This window comes from Sminthopsis crassicaudata, chromosome X, assembly GCF_048593235.1.
Source record: "Sminthopsis crassicaudata isolate SCR6 chromosome X, ASM4859323v1, whole genome shotgun sequence".
Taxonomy (NCBI): Eukaryota; Metazoa; Chordata; class Mammalia; order Dasyuromorphia; family Dasyuridae; genus Sminthopsis; species Sminthopsis crassicaudata.
Window position 1 is genome coordinate 54,960,698 of NC_133623.1, and position 18,107 is coordinate 54,978,804.

At 34.7% G+C, this 18,107-nt stretch overlaps 1 protein-coding gene and 1 pseudogene across 7 annotated transcripts in view; both read left to right on the forward strand.

The window, feature by feature from the left end:
* The window catches only part of TENM1 (teneurin transmembrane protein 1), a 3,105,198-nt gene that overhangs the window by 2,196,350 nt on the left and 890,741 nt on the right, over nucleotides 1-18,107 (forward strand). The gene's annotated exons all lie outside the window — the stretch shown is intronic.
* The window catches only part of LOC141549036 (cell growth-regulating nucleolar protein-like), a 64,427-nt pseudogene that overhangs the window by 44,163 nt on the left and 2,157 nt on the right, over nucleotides 1-18,107 (forward strand).

Genomic DNA, 18,107 nt, shown 5'->3' on the forward strand with positions numbered 1-18,107 from the left:
ATAAATACTTATTCATTTGATATGGCTTGGCTCTTACCTTTCCAATACAAAAAGTTAAAAACTACACAGTAGCATTGTATAGTGTTTTTTCTACCAAGACATAAATTTGCTTGAAATCTGTTTTGCTTTGTTTTTTTTTTTGTTTGTTTGTTTGTTTGGTTTTTTTTAATGAAAAACTCATTTAAAATCTTGATATCAGTTATGTTGTTGTTGCAAGATGGTGGATTGATCAATTTAAGAATTATAAATATATTTTCTCTTTAAAAAAAAAAGAAGCTATCTTCATCAGTGAAGATTTATGCCTTTTTTCCATTGGGTCAAATCTATTTTTAGCTATTATTTTCTTCAGTATTTTAATGTCTTGTTTTATCAAACTTTTAATTTTTTCATAATTTTCTTCCTTTGCTTTCATTTCTTTGCCTAATTTTTCCTCTAGAACTCTGATTTTGAAAATGTTTTTAGCTCTTCCATTTTTATTGAGCTTTTTCCAATTTACACTTAGTATTTCCTTTTTTTTTAAAATAATAATGCTTTTTGTTGCAAAATACATTCAGAGATAGTCTTTAACATTTATTGTTGCAAAACCTTGTGTTCCGTATTTTCCCTCATTTCCCTAGACAATAAGCAATCTGGAAATTTGTTATACTCCAAATATTTGTGAGTTCTGTCACTTCCAAACCAGTTCAGAGGCTTAATCTGTGTTGTTCTGAGGGACACCAGGAAGAGCTCAGATAAAGACCTGTCTACTCTCTACCATTTTGACTCCACCCATACTTTGTCATTTTTAGTGCTGTGATACTGCTAGTCAAAAAAAATTATGTCTGTTGTGGATGTGACTACTTGTGCCTCCATGAACAGAAAGTTCCTTTGAAATTGCCCTAAGATCTGCCATTTCATTGGAACATTGGGCTATAGCACATTGAATTGAAATTTTTATATAACAGTACATTGAGAAGCCAGGAATATGAATTTCTACATATCACAGAATTTCACAGTTGCAAGGACCTCCAAGAACAGCTCTTCTAAACCATTTTACCTGTAACGAGGGTCAGCCAACCTGTCCCTAAAGTTTTCCAGTTAGAAAAAAAAAACCTAGTATACTCTAAGGCAATGTAGGCCATTTCTGCTCTAATCTATAAGAAGATTCATTGCTGTTATCTTGTCAAGTTTAAATTTGCCTATTTGTCACCTCTCCTTCCCCACTCTTGCCCCAATTTTGTGCACTAGAGTCACGAAGAACAGCACTCCTACGTCAAAGTCCTCCAGAAATTTGAAATCATCTTTTATCACTTTCCCCTAAATTTTGATTTGATATTTTTCCCAGTCTCAACATCTGCTCATATTAGTCTATAAGGTATATTCATAAGGCTCTTCCCCTTCCTGATTGTCCTATTTGAGTGTACTCTCCACCTCAGTGCCTTTATAAAAAGATGGTACCCACTACTGAAGAGAGCCCTCCAGATATGTTGGAACTAGGGAGTATAGAGAGAGACATCTTCTTCCTGTGTAAACTAAGATCTCATTAGTTTTTCTGGCTGTCACATCTCACAGTAAACTCAGTCACTGAAAGTCCCAGATTGTTGTTGGTTTTTTTTTTTTTTTTTTCATAAATGAACTGCTATCTATCCTTGCTTCCCTTCATCTTGTGCTCAACATGTTAGATTTTTGTAATTAGGAAATTAATTATATTTATTTCCACAAAATTCTATTTTCTTGGATTCAGCCCATCTAGAATGATTGAAATCTGTAAAGATCCAGATTCTTTTATCCATTGTGTTAGCTATCACTCCCAGCTTTAGTCATCTGCAAATCTAATCATTGGGACAATTTTTTTTTCCCTAACTGCATTACTTTGCATTTTCTCACATTGAAATTCACCTACTACTTTTCCACCCACTCTTCCAGCCTCATGAAATTTTCCTGCAGTTTATCCTCATCTGTTTGGCATTTCACTACTTGGAACAGCTTACTGTCATCTACAAACTTGGAACTTTTACTATGCACTCTGTCTTCCAACTCATTTATTTAAAAAAAAAAAGTTAAATGAGATTAATCCTAGGACAGATCTCTGGGGGATCCCATTATTTACACTCATCCATTTAGAGAAGTGAATATTTTGCTCTAATCTTTGTTTCCCAACTCTCAGTTAATTATCCATGCCAAAAGATATCAAGTATGACTTCTTTTTAATAGCCTTGGTGTGGAAGCTTATTAAAAGACTTTTAAAAATTATAAATAGATTATCTTTATAGAGAGATTATATTTTAAATAGATTATATTATATTTAAAATTTATAAATAGATTATATTCTGGTTTCCCTTTATTTTCATATGTATTTACTCTCCCAAGAATTGTTCCAGATAGACATGATCCTTCAGTACAGAAACTAGATTACATTTCTTCCAGTAGTTTATATTTACATAAGTATTTTCTTTATCTTAATTGAAGACACCTGTCTCAAATAACGATGGCTTGTGTCTTCTGTTTGATTAGTGATCTGGCTCTCTGTGAGTAGCAAAAGCTTCCCGCTAATGTGCCGCTGGGTGAAGTGAGAGCTGGTCCAACTGTTCTGGAGAATAATTTGGAAGTGGACCCAGAAAGTGACTAAGCTGTATATAATCTTTGACCTCAAAATAAATATCACTATCAGAGATATACTCTAAGAAAGTCAAAGAGGGAAGGAAAACTCCCATCCATAAATAAATGCTTATAGTAGCCCTTTTTTTAGCAGCCAAGGACTGAAAACTAAGGGGGTGTTTGTTAGTTGGAAATGGTTGAATAAGAGATAGTATATCAATATAGTTGCATATCAGTGCACTCTAAGAAATGACAAACTTGAGAAGACTTGCATGACCTGATACAGAATGAAATAAGTCCAGGGAAACAATCTACATTTTGATATAAAGAAAAGTAACATTGAAAGACTTGAACAGTCTGATCATTGCAGGAAGGCCTGCCAGTGAAGTATGCTTTCTGTCCTTCAACAAGGCAAGCTTAGTGCCCACCTCATGGATTAGTTGGGCAACAGGAGACACATATTTTATTTGAGTATATTTCTGTGAAATAAACAGGGGCAACTAGGTGGCACAGTGGATAGAACACTAGTCCTGAAGTGAGGAGGACCTGTGTTCAAATTTGGTCTCAGACACTTAACGCTTCCTAGCTGTATGACCCTGGGCAAGTCACTTAATCTCCATTGCCTTTAGCAAAAAAAAAAAAAAAAAAAAAAAAAAAGTTCTATTTGGAGGGAGAGAGGATTTATTGGCAAGTAACAATGATGGTTTTTTTTTTTTAAATTAAAGAGTATCAATTGAACAGACAAAAAAAAAACTTCTGCAATTTTTTTTCATGAAATTTCCTAGTGTTCTTCTCAAAAGTGTTGAAGGTTTGTGTAAGTTGGATGCTTCATTTCTAAGGCTATCTTTTTCCTTCAGCTCAATAAAAATTTATTCAAGGCATTGTAATGTGAAAGGGTTAAAGCCATGAAGTTTTTTTTGTTTGTTTGTTTGTTTTTTCCATTCTCCTGACACCTTTTATCTGTCTGTTCCCGGCAGACATGTAATGCTGTACAGTTGTGTGGCCTCACATTTCATGTTAACTGACCTGCTAAACTCAGATTCTGTGCGAAATAGAGTTGGTACTTAAGGATTGTTCTTGGCATCTAGCTTGAGGCCATTCATCATTCTTAGTCTATAGCTATTCTTTCCACGTAAATCAGAAAGCAACCTTCAATAGAGCGTGGTTTCTTAAAACTATGATAATGGTGATTTTATCCATTTTCTGTACCTCTGACTCATTCATTTGTATATTACTCTAAAAATACTTTATTTTATTGAAGAATATATTGGAGTTGAAAGAGTCCTTGGAAATCATGTAATTCAACCCTTTCAGAGGCAGTGAGGAAGGCTGTTGGCCTGAGAGTCGGTAAAATTTGGGTTTGTATCCTTCCTTCGACACTGATCAGTTGAGTTACCTTAGTCAGTCGTTCTCCAACTTAGTTTCTCTATCTGTCAAATGTCAAATGGAAATGATATTAACCTCTAACTTAATGGCTCGTACAAAAGTTCATATAAAGCAATTTGTATTCAGTTGTTTTCAAATCTTAAGATGCTATTTAAATGTGAGTTCTTATTTCACAGATGAAGAAAATAAGGCCCATAAAGAAGGGACTTGTCCAAGGTCACAGCTTCAGTTAAAGACCTGGACTTGAATTCATAACTCTAGACTCTCCATCTGGTATTCCTTTTGTTACATTGTATTTCCTCCCAGGATTTTTTGTTTTGAACAGTCATTACGTGATCACTACAAGATAATTGATGATTTGAAAATTATTATGTTTCAGAATATTTTCATTAACTGAATTGGTAAACAATTATTCCACCTGAAAATATTTAGAATAAGTGCTATTTAATGTACTATAAATACAGGATTATCAAATTGTAGTAAGATTATCCTTTATTTCTAGCCTCTTTTTAACAGTTGTACTGAACTTGACAAATTATCTATTAAAGGGAAAAAGTGATCAAAATTTATCTGTTTTATACAATAGCTCCTTTATTTAGCAAGGACCTACTTACCTTACTAAGCTCCTTTACAATTGGACTATTCATCATTACTTGCATATTTCCTGTGATCTACCAATCTTATGTTTCTTGTTCATCTTGTACCTTTCACTTGGAAAACTTTCTTCCATTGGCCACTTCATAAAAACGTAGTTATCCTTCTAGACCAAGCTCCTGTGTTACTTCCTCTGTGAAACGTTCCCTCAATAATTTGTGGGAGACCATCTCTTGGTGCCCTTTAGCTTTCTTGTGTTTTTGTACCTCCTTCAAGAACTTACCATATTCTAATATGCTATCACATCTCTGCCAGGTTGTCTATTCCTTAACAACAAAAATGATGTCTCATTTATCTTTACCCCTCTCTCAGCATAAAGACTCACAAAGATTGAATTGCTTAGTTGACTGTTTCCTGACTACTTTCTTTTCACAACAACAATAACATCTGAAGCTGTTAAATATCACATATGACTAAACATGTGATATGTCATAACAGTCATGTTTAAGATCTCATCCCTGACTTTCTGTACCAGGGGTTCTTGGGTTGGGATTACTTTATGTGCATGTTTAGCCTATCAATCTTATTGTCTCCTTGAAGGCAGAAACAATGTCTTATTCATATTTGCACACCTCATGAAACCTTGTAAAATGCTTGATACATAGCATAAGATTAATAAATGCCTATTAATTGATAACTCACAATCATACAGCAGCATATTATTTGGCACAGTTTGCAACTGATATCTGGAAGGAGGTTAATGATTTGATATGGTAAGGTTACCTTCAATAAGGTGAGAATGAGTCAAGCTTCCTGGATATGTAATTACAGATTTCTTTCTTTAAATCTTCTCTTTCAATCTAACACCCTGTGGTTTAGAAGATTTTTCCCTTGTGTTCAAATCAAACTATACCCCCTCCTAATTAATCTCATTTCCCCTCTCCATAGACAGAATAATTGGTTAGAATACTTTTCATTAGAATCATTTAACTATTCTAGGTAAATTCTTCTACTTCCTCAATTTCTTCCATATAGAACTTGCTTCATATCCCTTTTATCATAGTCACAACACTTTGCACATAAATTATTAGTTGCTTAATAAATTAATGCATGTTGCTATTCTCTGGATTTTTTCCAGGCTCTGCACATCTCTTTCAAAATGCAGAAATAAAAGAATGACTTCTTGGAACTCCTAGGAACACCCTTTAAAATAACATTTTAGAACTGATGATTGATGGACTTTTTTTTTTCTTTTTCTGCTTTCCCCTCATGTTCTATCACTCCAGGTTAATTTTCTTGGATTACTTATTGCATTATTGTGTCAAGGTTCTCTTTGTGGTCACAACTTGCAGGCAGACCAATTATTCTTATATTTTCTCTTCTTGATCTCTTCTCCAAATCTGTCATTTTTCTTATATAGTGTTTCACAGTCTTTTCTAATTTTTCATTTGTTATAATGTGTTTTGTTATTTCTTGGTTTCTTACAGCTTCACTGGCTTCCTCTTTCCCAATTCTAATTTTCAGAGTTATTTTCATCTTTGAGAATCTGTATCTTCTTTTCTAGTTGGCTAACTTTTTTATAATCTTGGATGGTTTTTATTTTGCTTTTTAAAGAAAATTTCCTCAATCTTTGTCATTTGATTTTTAAATTTCTTTTTTGACTTCTATCAATTATCTCTGGGCAAAGAGCCATTTAACATTACTCTTATGGGAAGAAGAAGCTTTTTTTTTTTTTTTTTACTTCAGTGTCCTCCTCTGAAGATGAACTCAGCTCTTCCCTGTTCCTATAAAAAGTTTCTATGGTTGGGTTCTTAATTCTTTACCATTTCATTTTTTTACTGAGAAATGTTAGTGTAAACACCTCTAATCATGGGGTAAGAAATGGTGCCTCTCGCTTCCCTTCAGCTCTTCCCTCTGCCATGAAACCCAAAACCAATATCTCCCTCCTCCTGCAGCTGCCTGCAGAAAGCTGCCTCCCTGCCCCCTGCTTCTGCACTCACAGATATGCTGGATTTTTCTCACCTAGGGCCACATCTCAGCAGGAAAAATTCCAGGAGGTAAAAGTTCCTGTGGTTCTTGCTGAGGCTCTTGTCAAGCCCAGCTACCCCCAGGGGTTTCCACTTGATGTTTGTGCAGAACTAGCTTGGAGGTGTTTGCACTTTACATGGGTTAATCCCCTGACTGGGTTCTTTCCAGGGATCTTCTAGGGTTGTGCCCAGAACCCCTGTTCTGCTCCAAGTCTTCTTGATTTTTCACTAGTCTATGTTTGCCCTGAGGCACCAATATATTCTATTTGCAGGGGAAAATGGGAGAGTTTTAACTTTACTGACCTACTCCACCATCTTCTCAGAATCTTCAGCATTTTAGAAGTTGAAAGGACCTCAGATTATTTATTACAATACACTCATTGTATTGTAATATTATTATTACAATATTATTTGTAATATTAGTATTTATTACAATACACTCATTGTATTGTACACTCAGGAAACGGAGGCCTAGAGGGAAAAAAAAAAAGATTTGACCAGGGTTATTCAGCTAATAGTACATTTAGTTCTATTGTTCTATTGTCAGTCAACAAACATTTGTAGAGTTCCTACTATGTGCCAGATATTATGCTAAGTGCTGGGAGTACAGAAAAAGTTCAGAGATTATCTTTGTTCTCAAGGAGTGTTTGTTTTAAGGAGGGAGCTAATATGCAAACACCTATATACTAACTGCTTAGATACAGTATAAATTAGACATAATCAGAAGAGGGAAGGAACCAAAATTAAGGGGGATTGGAAAAGGCTTCTTGTAGAAGATAGGATTTTAGTTGAAACTTAGAAATTCAGGAGAGCCAAGAGACAAAGGTGAGGAGAAAGCCTTCTAGTATATGTACACCCAGGGACAAAGTCAGCAGTTGGAAGAAGCATCTTGTTCCCAGAATAGCAAGGAGGCTAGGGTCACTGAATTATAGAGTACCTAAAGAGAAATACAGTGTAAGAAGACTGGAAAGTTTGTGTGTGTGTGTGTGTGTGTGTGTGTGTGTGTGTGTGTGTATGTGTGTGTGTATGCATACACACATACACACACATTTATATGTCTCTTGGAAGTTGTAAAGTTTATTGAGAGGATAGTGACATGGTCATATTTCCATTTTAGGATGATCACTTTGGTAGCTGAAGAGAGAATGGATTATAGTGTGGAGAGACTTGTGGCAGGAAGAACAACTATCCAACTCTAAGTCTAGGCAGGAAGTCTTGAGGTACTGCACAAGGTTCAGTGGCAGTATCAAAGGAAAGAAGTGAGTATGGATAATAAATGTTACAAAGTCAGCATTAAGACTAGGCATTGGGATATAGGAGGGGTGATGATGTGAGTTGTGAGTATGGGTGACTGGAAAGATGGTGCTACTGAGCATTAATATGTAAGTTAGAAAAGAAGGTATGTTTTGGGATTTGTTAAGTTTAAGATTATTTATGGAACATTCATCAAGATGTTAGATCAAGACAGTTAGAGATGTGAGACAGGGTCTGCAGATAGGATAAGACTTGATAAGTACTTTTGAAATCCTCACTTTGGGTATTGCAGTTGAAGTCATTGAAGCTCATAAGATTAGCAAATAAAATGGTATAGAGAAGGAAAGAGAGACCAAGGTCCAGCCTATGAAGATCAAACAACAGAGACTGAGGAAGAGCAGACATAAGAGAAGAAGGACAAGTAGTGTCCTGAAAACACTGCTTAAGAAAAAAAAAAGTATCAAGGAAAAGAGGGTGGTTGATGATGTCAAAAGCTGCAGAGAGGTTAAGAAAAGGATTGGGATTAATAAAAGGTCATTAGATTTTACATTTAAGAGATCATTAAGATCTTTGGAGAAAGCAAGTGTAGGGGTAAATGATGAGATGGTTAGGCGGGATGTACAAGATTAAGAAGAGAGTGAGAACAAAATAAGTGGAGCCCCCTGTTATAGACAGCCTTCTTAAGGAGTTTAGCCACAAAAGCAAGGAAGAACATGGGATAATAGCTAATAGGGATGAATGGATCCGGAGAGGGTTTTTTGAAGATGGATGAGACATGGGTATGTTCATTGGCAGTAGGGAAGCAACCAGTTGAGAGGGAGAAATTTCTTCTTCTTTCATCTCTACTTTCTCCTTGATCTTCAATTTGCTGCAAAGGATGGAATGGATGGGACCACATAGTGTAACGTGCTCTCCTGGCAGTTACAATTACTAGTCTGTCCTAGACCCACAGAGTACCTTTGACCACTGTCCTCTGCAGTGTGAACGCTACCTGGCTCGCCTCCTCTGGGGCCTTCAAAGGTCTCTGGCCACAATCTCTTGAATCTATAGCTTAATAACCGGTAGCGCACTCAAGAACAGCCATGTGTAATCTTAAAAGCCTTTATTATACCTACTCACATAATGCCCTGACTGATGCCCTGACTTGTTGGTTCCCGAGTGAACACCTGGTCAGAAGACCCACGTGTTCACTACTAAAATCCTTACCTCTTTTGGCTATCCATCTTGGCTTGGCCACCCAGGCTGGGAAGCCAGGGTGGAGAACACCAGGTTAAAGAGAGTGCCTGCTGCCTGCAGTGGGCTTACATAGGGCCTGTGAGGTCACACACACAGCCAATCAGCGAGAGAGTCACCCATTACGAAGCTATCTCAAAATGGACAGGATCCCACCTACAAGGCAGTCCTAATATCCACAGAAATTACTTCCGGGCCTCAATGATGCACTGTGGTACAGCCCATTTAAAGGGCCCTTACAACATAGAAAAAGGGGTACTTTAATATGTGAAACAAGAGTGAAGGAAGAAGTAGTATTAGAATGGATCTAGGTAATATGAGATAAAAAGGGAAGTAGAAGATGATTTAAGTGAAACGCCTCATTTTTTCAGCAAAATATAAGGCAAAGTTCTCAACTGAAAGAGTGGAGGGGAAGGGACCCATGAGAAGTTTGAAGAAAGATGAAAAAGTTTAGAAAAGCAACTCTGATAAATGGATTAGTAATATAATTAGGAAAATAGAAAACAGATTTCCTTGATGCAGTGAGGAATCAGATGATGTTAGAAAAAAATTGTTGGTTTCTTTTTAGTTTATTTTTTTCAATCTTGAAGATTAATAGGAAGCTACTGAAATTCACTGCACAGGAAATCAAATGATTAAATATCTATATTAGGGGGGAAATTATTTTACAGTTATGTAGAAGATGCTTTAAAATGGAGAAGGGTTTTTTTTTTATAGGTATCATCTTCCTTTGTAGGAATACAGAAAGTTTTATCTTATTGGATACAAGTTTTATTTTTCCTTTCTTTCCTGTCGACCTTTTTATGCTTCTATTGAGTCTTGCATTTGAAGATCCAATTTTTTGTTCATCTCTGATTTTTTCATCAGGAAAGTTTGAATATCTTTTGACTGTAAAATTATGCTTTTGACTGAAAAATTTGATAATTTATTCTTGTTCTCAATATTCTCCTGGAAATTCATATTCCCAGTCCTTTGATCCTTTAATATAAAAGTTGCTAAATTCTGTGTAATCCTGACTATGATATCTGAATTGTTTCTTTACAGCTTCTTGCAGTATATCCTTAACTTGATAGTTCTGGAATTTGGCTATGCTCTTTATTGGAGTTTTCATTTTGGAATCTCAGGAGTTGATTATGGATTCTTGCCATGACTATTTTATCTTTTGGTTCTGGTAGATCAGTATAATTTTCTTTGGTAATTTCTTGAAAGATACTATCTAGGGTCTTTTGTTGATCATAGTGTTTAGGTAGTACAAAAATTCTTAAATTATTTCTTTTAGATCTGTTTGCCAGGTCAATTTGTTGTTGTTGTTTGTTTGTTTGTTTTGGTTTTTAATGCTTTTTCTTTTTCAAAACATAGTTTTCAACATTCACCCTTGCAAAACCTAGTGTTCCTTATTTTTTTTTTCTTCTTCCCTTCCTCCCATCTCCCCCTGGACAGCAGGTAATCCAATATATGTTAAACATGTAATTCATTTATACATATTTCCACAATTATCAAGCTGCACAAGAAAAATCAGATCAAAAAGGAAAAAATGAGGAAAAAAAACAAAATGCAAACAAACAATTAAAAAAATGAAAATACTATATGTTGTGAACCACACTCAGTATCCACAGTCCTATTTCTGCAGATGGCTCTCTGCATCACAAGACCATTGGAACTACCCTGAATCACTTTGCTGTTGAAAAGAGCCATTTACATCAGAATTGATCATTATGTAATCTTGTTGCAGTATACTGTGTTCTGTTGGTTCTACTCATTTCACTTAGCATCAGTTCATGAACTGTCTCCAGGCCTCTCTGAAATCAGCCTGCAAGATCATTTATTATAGAATAATAATATTCCATAACATTCATATACCATAACTTATTCATCCATTCTTCAACTAATGGGCATCCACTCAATTTCTAGTTACTTGCCACTATAAAAAGAGCTGCTACAAACTTTTTTGTACTTGTGGGTCCTTTTTCCTTTTTTATGATTTCTTTGGAATACAAGCCTAGTAGAGACATAGCTGGATCAAAAGGCATGTACAGTTTGATAGCCCTTTGGGAATAGTTCTAAATTGCTCTTCAGAATGGTTGGATCAGTTCAAAACTCCAACAGTGTATTAGTGTCCCACATTGCCCTGCAATAGTCATCATTGTCTTTTCCTGTAATCTTATCCAATCTGAGGGATATGTAGTAGTATCTCAGAGTTGTCTTGATTTGTATTTCTCTGACCAATTGTGATTTACTGGATTTTTTCATATGAATAGAAATGGTTTTAATTTCTTCATCTGAAAATTATCTGTGCAAATAATTTGATCATTTATCAATTGGAGAATGACTTGTATTCTTATAAATTTGAATCAGTTTCTATATATTTTAGAAATGAGGCCTTTATCAGAACCCTTGGATGTAAAATATTTACCTAGTTTATTGCTTCCCTTCTAATTTTGTCTGCATTGGTTTTGTTTATACAAATACTTTTTAACTTAATATAATCAAGGTTATCCATTTTGCATTCCATAATGTACTCTGGTTCTTCTTTGGCCACAAATTCCTTCCTTTTCCACAGATCTGAGTGGTAAATAATTTTTTGTTCTTCATCGTTCTTCTAATTTATGTCTAAATCATGAAGCCATTTCAACCTTATCTTAGTATAGCATGTTAGGTGTGGATCAGTGCCTAGTTCCTACCAGATCTTTCCAATTTTCCCAGCAATTTTTGTCAAATAGTGAGTTCTTATCCCAGAATCTGGGGTTTGGAGGTTTGTCAAACACTAGATTACTATAGTCATTGACTATTGTGTCTTGTGAACATAACCTATTCCACTGATTGACTACTCTAGCCACTACCGAAAGGTTTTAATGACTGCTGCTTTATAATATAGTATTAGATCTGACCATTTTCATTTTTCCATTAATTTCAATGAAATTCTTGACTTATTGTTCTTCTATAGAAGTTTCTTATGCATCTGATCAGTATGGTTTCATGATGTTCTCAGCATTCTTCTGCAGCATGTGATCCAAGGCAGCAGATGTTGAATATGATCCAAGGCTGAGGTTTAGCAGGGCAAAACTGGTAATGTGATAAGGGGAAACGACAGTCAAGAGAAGAGAACAATGTAGTATTCACCAAGATGGGGAAAGGAGGAGAATATGACTAATACAGTGGTCATGGCCTCTTGGCACAGGAAACTAATGTTGAGGGATTGGAAGTCATGGTATAGACAAAGAATAGATAATACAGAAAGGTGAGATGACTATAAGCTGTAATCACAAAAGGAGATTTCAGATAGTCCACTTGTGGATGATGACAATATCAAGGAAATGACTCTCTTTGTGCATGGCTGGAGTGGGGTGATGGGACAAGTCATGTAAAATAAGTACCAATGTTAATGGTCCTAATATCAGGGCACAAGTTGAGGAGGAAAGACTATAAGCCAGCACTGAACCCATTTAGAAAAAAAGGAAAAATGTCCTGGTAATCATGTTGGCTTTTCCAAGAACAGCTCACAAGAAAATGTCAACTTTTTTCCCATTCATTCTGTTTCCAAATCAGGAACATATTTACTTTGGAGGAGAGAAGTCATGGATGAAGGATGACAGGAATATGATAATTTTCTTCAAGTATTTCAAAACCTCTTTTATGGATGAGGGATGAGACTTATTTGGCTTGGTCCAAGAAGGTAAAATTTGGAATGAATAAGAGGGAAACTCCACAGAATTTGATTCAGTCTTGGTAGAAAGATAAACTTGCTAACACTTAGAGCTCTCCAAAAGTGGGCTCCACCTCACTTCTAGGGAGGGCTGGATATTAGAAATCACCACAGGTCCCTAGGATATAATAGGTTCCTAGTCCCATTTTATAAAGCCAGACACAAACCACCTTTTTCAAAGTTTTTCAGGGAGACAACAACAATCACACAGAAATATCATAAGAGCTCCTAGAACTATTGTACCTGAGCCATGTTCAAGCTTATTGTTATAAATTGCTTTTAGATAAAATGGCAACTACTTGGAATCTGCTTAAAGTATTTAAGTGTTTGGGCAGGTAAATGGCAAAGTGCATAGAGCACCAACTTTGCATTCAGGAGGCCCCGAGTTCAAATCCAGTTTCATACATTTAATATTTTCTAGATTTGTGATCCTGAACAAGTCAATTAACCCCATTTGCTTTGCAAAAAACCTGTCAGAGTGGTTCAGAATGTCCTAGGTAAGTGCAGCTTAGTGTCTCTTCCTCTTCTCAAAGCTATATCCCCTTTCCTACTAACAAGAACATAAAGGTGCTTTCAAAAATGTTCATTATCCTCTTCCTTTGAGTACATGACCCAGGGGGAACTGCATGACCCAAGCAGACCTTCAAGAAAGTGTGGAAGAAGATGGCCACTGCAAATTTGGATACTCTTTCATGGGTCAGCTAGGAGGCACATTGATTGAGGGTTAGTTTTCAACTCAAGAAGAACTGAGTTTAAATTACACCTAAGCGATCCTGGACAAGTTATTTAACATCTGTCTGCCCCAGGACCTCATCTGCAAAATGGAAATTATAATACTACCTATCTCCCAGAATAGTAGTTGTAAAATGCTTAGCAAAGTCTTGGGCATATTGTGAATGTTTTTGTTGTTCTTTAGTCATTTACATTTTTGACCGATTCTTCTTGACCCAATCTAGGCAGAGATACTAGAATGGCTTTACCATTTCCTTCTCCCAGTAATTTTACAGATAAGGAAAATGAGACAAACCAAGTTGTTACAGAGTTACACAGCTAGTTAGTGTCTGAGGCTGGATTTTAACTTATGAAGATAAATCTTCCAGATTCCAAGTCGAGTGCTCTTTCCACTGAACCAATTAAGTGCTGTTAGCTATTATGATGATGATGATTTGATGAACAGCTATTCCTATCAAATCTCTCATTTAAAAAAAACATAATTAAAATGTTACATATTTTAATACAGAAAGGTATATTTCTCAGTTTGAACCTAGATATGCAGTATTTCCTTGTCTTCACAAAGAAAAACAAAACAAAGTCCTTCAACCAAGATATTTTCATCACAATAAATAAACTGGCTCAATCTATCAGCCTCTTGTCAGAAGTAGACAGGTAATTTCCAAATAAAACTTTATTTTTTTCATTCTCTGAATATAAATCCAAAGTTAGATCTTCCATTTTTGTTCTTCAAATCAACCCCCACTCATACACCATTTGGAGAATAGAGCCTTAATTGTAGAGCCTATTGTACTTTGTAGATGGCTTTGCAGCTCTACAGATATGCCCAGTGACAATGAAGCTTAGGAAAACAAAAAAAACAAAAAAACAAAAAAACAAAAAAAGTAAAACCATTGTTTGGGAAATCAAAGCTAAACTGATTCCCTTTCACTACATCAAAAGTTCCCTAATTTTTTCACTGTGGGGGCTTCTTCCACTGACACAATGAGTCTTCCATACCTTAGCAGACAGCGTTCTTGAGTCTCTAGAACTGAACAACAACAGCAAAAACAACCTATCCTCCTATGGACAGCCACCAGGGTGATAAAAATCTCTCTTTTTCTCTCTCTCGTATAGAAGTGAGTTATGTTAAAACCTATTTAGAATGTTAAAGCCTGCCAGAGTTTAGGCTTCCTTTAACCAAATGTTTAAGAACACAGGTTGTATCTATAATGGGGACAAGCTAGATATCTTCCAATTCAGGTAAAAATTGAAGCAAAGATGACCATTATCGCCACTATTATTCAATGTGGAATTAGAATAATTAGTTATAGTAGTATTAGAAGAAAAAAATGAAAGGAATTAGAATAGACAATGAGGAAATATGGCTATTATTCTCTGCAGATGATTTGATGATATGATTGGAGAATCCCAAGGAATCAAAAAAAAAAAAAAAACTACTGCAATAATTTAAAATTTCAGTGAAATTGTAGGATATAAACTAAATCCACATAAATCGCCAGCATTTATGTAGATTGCCAATGAAGTCCAGCAGGAAGAGATGGAAAGAGATATTCCATTTAACATGACAGTTTACTATGTAAAACACATGGGAGTCTACCTGCCGTGACAAAGCAGGGATTATATGAACACAATCATAAAATAATTTTCAAACATTTAAAATTAGATCTAAACAATCAAAGAAATATTAGGTGTAATATAATAAAATGGTGATTCCACCTAAATTAATTTAATTATTCAGTGCCATACATTCAATACCAAAAAGTTATTTTAAGGAGTTAGAAAAAAATAGAAGGGCAAAACATCAGTAATATCATGGGAATAAGTGGAAAAATGTGAAGAATGGTGAACTAGTAGTATCAGATCTCAAAAGTACTGCAAAGTGATAATCATTAAAAGAATGTAGTACTGGCTAAGAAATAGATTGGTAGATAGGTGTAATAAATTAGGTACACAGTATACCATAGTAAATGCCCATAGTAACCTAATGTTTGTTAAGCCCAAAAATACAAAAGATAAGAACTCAACTATTTTTCCAAAATTTCTGGGAAAAGTAGAAAGTACTTTGACAGAAACTAGATATAGACCAATAGCAACTCATACTATATATTGAGGGTATGTGATTTAGAGATAAATAGTGATATCATAAGCAAATAGAGGGGGACCATGGAAATTGTACCTGTCAGATCTTTGGATAAGGGAAAATTTATGATCAAAGAAGAAATAGAGAGCATTGCAGGATGTAAAATAGATAATTTTGTTATATTAAATTAAAAACAGTTTTATACAAACAAAACCAATGCTATCAAAATTAGAAGGAAGACTGGAAACCAGGAAAATATTATAGAAATTTTCTCAGAAACAGGTCTCATTTCATAAATATGTAGAGAATGGAACCAAATTCAAAAGAATATGAGTCATACCCCAATTGATAAATATTCAAAGAATATGAATAGACAGTTTTCAGAGGAAGAAATCAAAGTAATCTATAGTCATATAATCTCTAATCACAGTTGATTAGAAAAATGCAAATTAAACTAACACTGAAATACAACTTCATGCCTATGAGATTGACTAAAATGACAAAAAAGAGAAATGATAAATGTTGGAGTGGCTATGACAAAATTGTGACACTAATTAACTGCTAATAGTGTTGTATATTGGTAACCATTCTAAAATTTAATTTGGAACTATGTCTGCAGGGCTATAAAATTGTTCATACCCTTTGAACTAGCAATACCACTATCAGCTTTGTATCCCAAAGAGATTTTTTTAAAGGGACCTATATACACAGAAAGATTTTCAGCAGATTCTTTTTGTAGTGGCAAAGAATTAGAAATTGACATGATAGTTATGTAATTTTATTGTGCTATTAATAATGACTAGCAGATTGGTTTTGCCAAAATCTGGGAAGAAATATATGAACTGATGCAAAGTGAAGTGGGTAGAACCAAAACGTCGTTATACAGAGTAACAATATCATACCATGATCAACTGTGAATCATTTAGCTATTCTCAGAAATACAGTGATTCAGGACAATTGCAAAGGACTTTTAATGATAAATGCTATCTACTTTTAGAGAAAGAACTGTTAGAATCTGAATGCAGGTGGAAGCATACTATTTTACTTTCTTTACTTTTCCAGGGAGGTAGGGTGATCTGTCTTTTCTTTTGTAACATGGCTAATATAGAAATATATTTTGCATGACTGTACCTATATTAACTACATTAAATTGCTTGTCTTCTCAAGGACGGAGGAGGAAAGAAGAGCGAAAGATTTTGAAATACAGCATTTCAGAAAATGAACTTTAAAATTGTTCTTACAATGGAAAACATTTTTTAGAAATAAAAAAAACAAACCTTTCAAAATCACACAAAAAAGTAAACCTTTAAAAAATAGAAACATCATGAACAAATTAGGAGAGCAAGGGAAATTTTAACTATCAGGTTGATGGAGAAGGGAGAAATTCATGACTAAAAAGAACTAGAGAGCATTATGAAAAGCAAAATGATTACATTAAATTAAAAAGGTTTTGCACAAAAAACCCAATAGAAATAAGATTAAAAAGGAAGTACAAAGCTGGGAAAATTCTTTGCAGTCAGTGTTTCTGAAAAAGGTTTCATTTCTAAAACTATATGAAGAATTGTGTCAATTTTTATAAGAATATAAGTCATTGCCCAATTCATGAATGGTCAAAGGATATGAACAGACAATTCTCAAATGACAAAATTAAAGCAATCTATCATCATGAAAATGCTCTAAATCACTACTAATTAGAGAAATGCAAATTAAAACAATTCTGTCTCAGGTACCACCTCACACCTCTCAGATTGGCTAAGATGACAGGAAAAGAGAATAATAAATGTTAGAGGGGATGTGGGGAAACTGGGACATGAATGCTTTGTTGGTGGAGTTGTGAAAGGATCTAACCATTCTGGAGAGCAATCTGGAACTATGCCCAAAGGATTATAAAACTGTGCATACCCTTTGACCCAGCTGAGCTACTTTTGTAGTAACAAAGAATTGAAAAATGAGCAGATGGGCATCAGTTGGGGAATGAATTAATAAAGTACTGTATATGAAGATAATGTAATATTATTGTTCTATAAGAATGATGAACAAACTGATTTTAGAATGTCCTAGAAATATTTACATGGAAATAATCAAAATTATCTATTTGGTGTTCAGTGAAGAGTTCCAGTTCTTATTTGGTCATAAATTATTTCCTTCGCAGATCTGAAAAGTAAACTATCCTCCTATGTTCTTCTAATTTGCTTATAATATCACTTTTTATGTCTACATCGTGACCCCATTTTGACTTTATCTTGGTATGTGGTGTTAGGTATGGGTCAATGCCTAGTTTCTTCCAAAGTGTTGTCTAATTTTATTGCAGCTAGTTGTGTTACTGGAAAAGGGAAGTTCACAAGTGAATGGTCCTCATTTAGGGCTTATTTGTTTCAAAAAATTTCAGTCTTTAGGTTTAGTTTTCTAGATTTTAAAAATGTATTAAATATCAATTTATAATTGTATGTAGATATGTAGATATATAAATGCTTCTGACATCCATAGCCTATATGTATATGCTTTATATGTATATGTA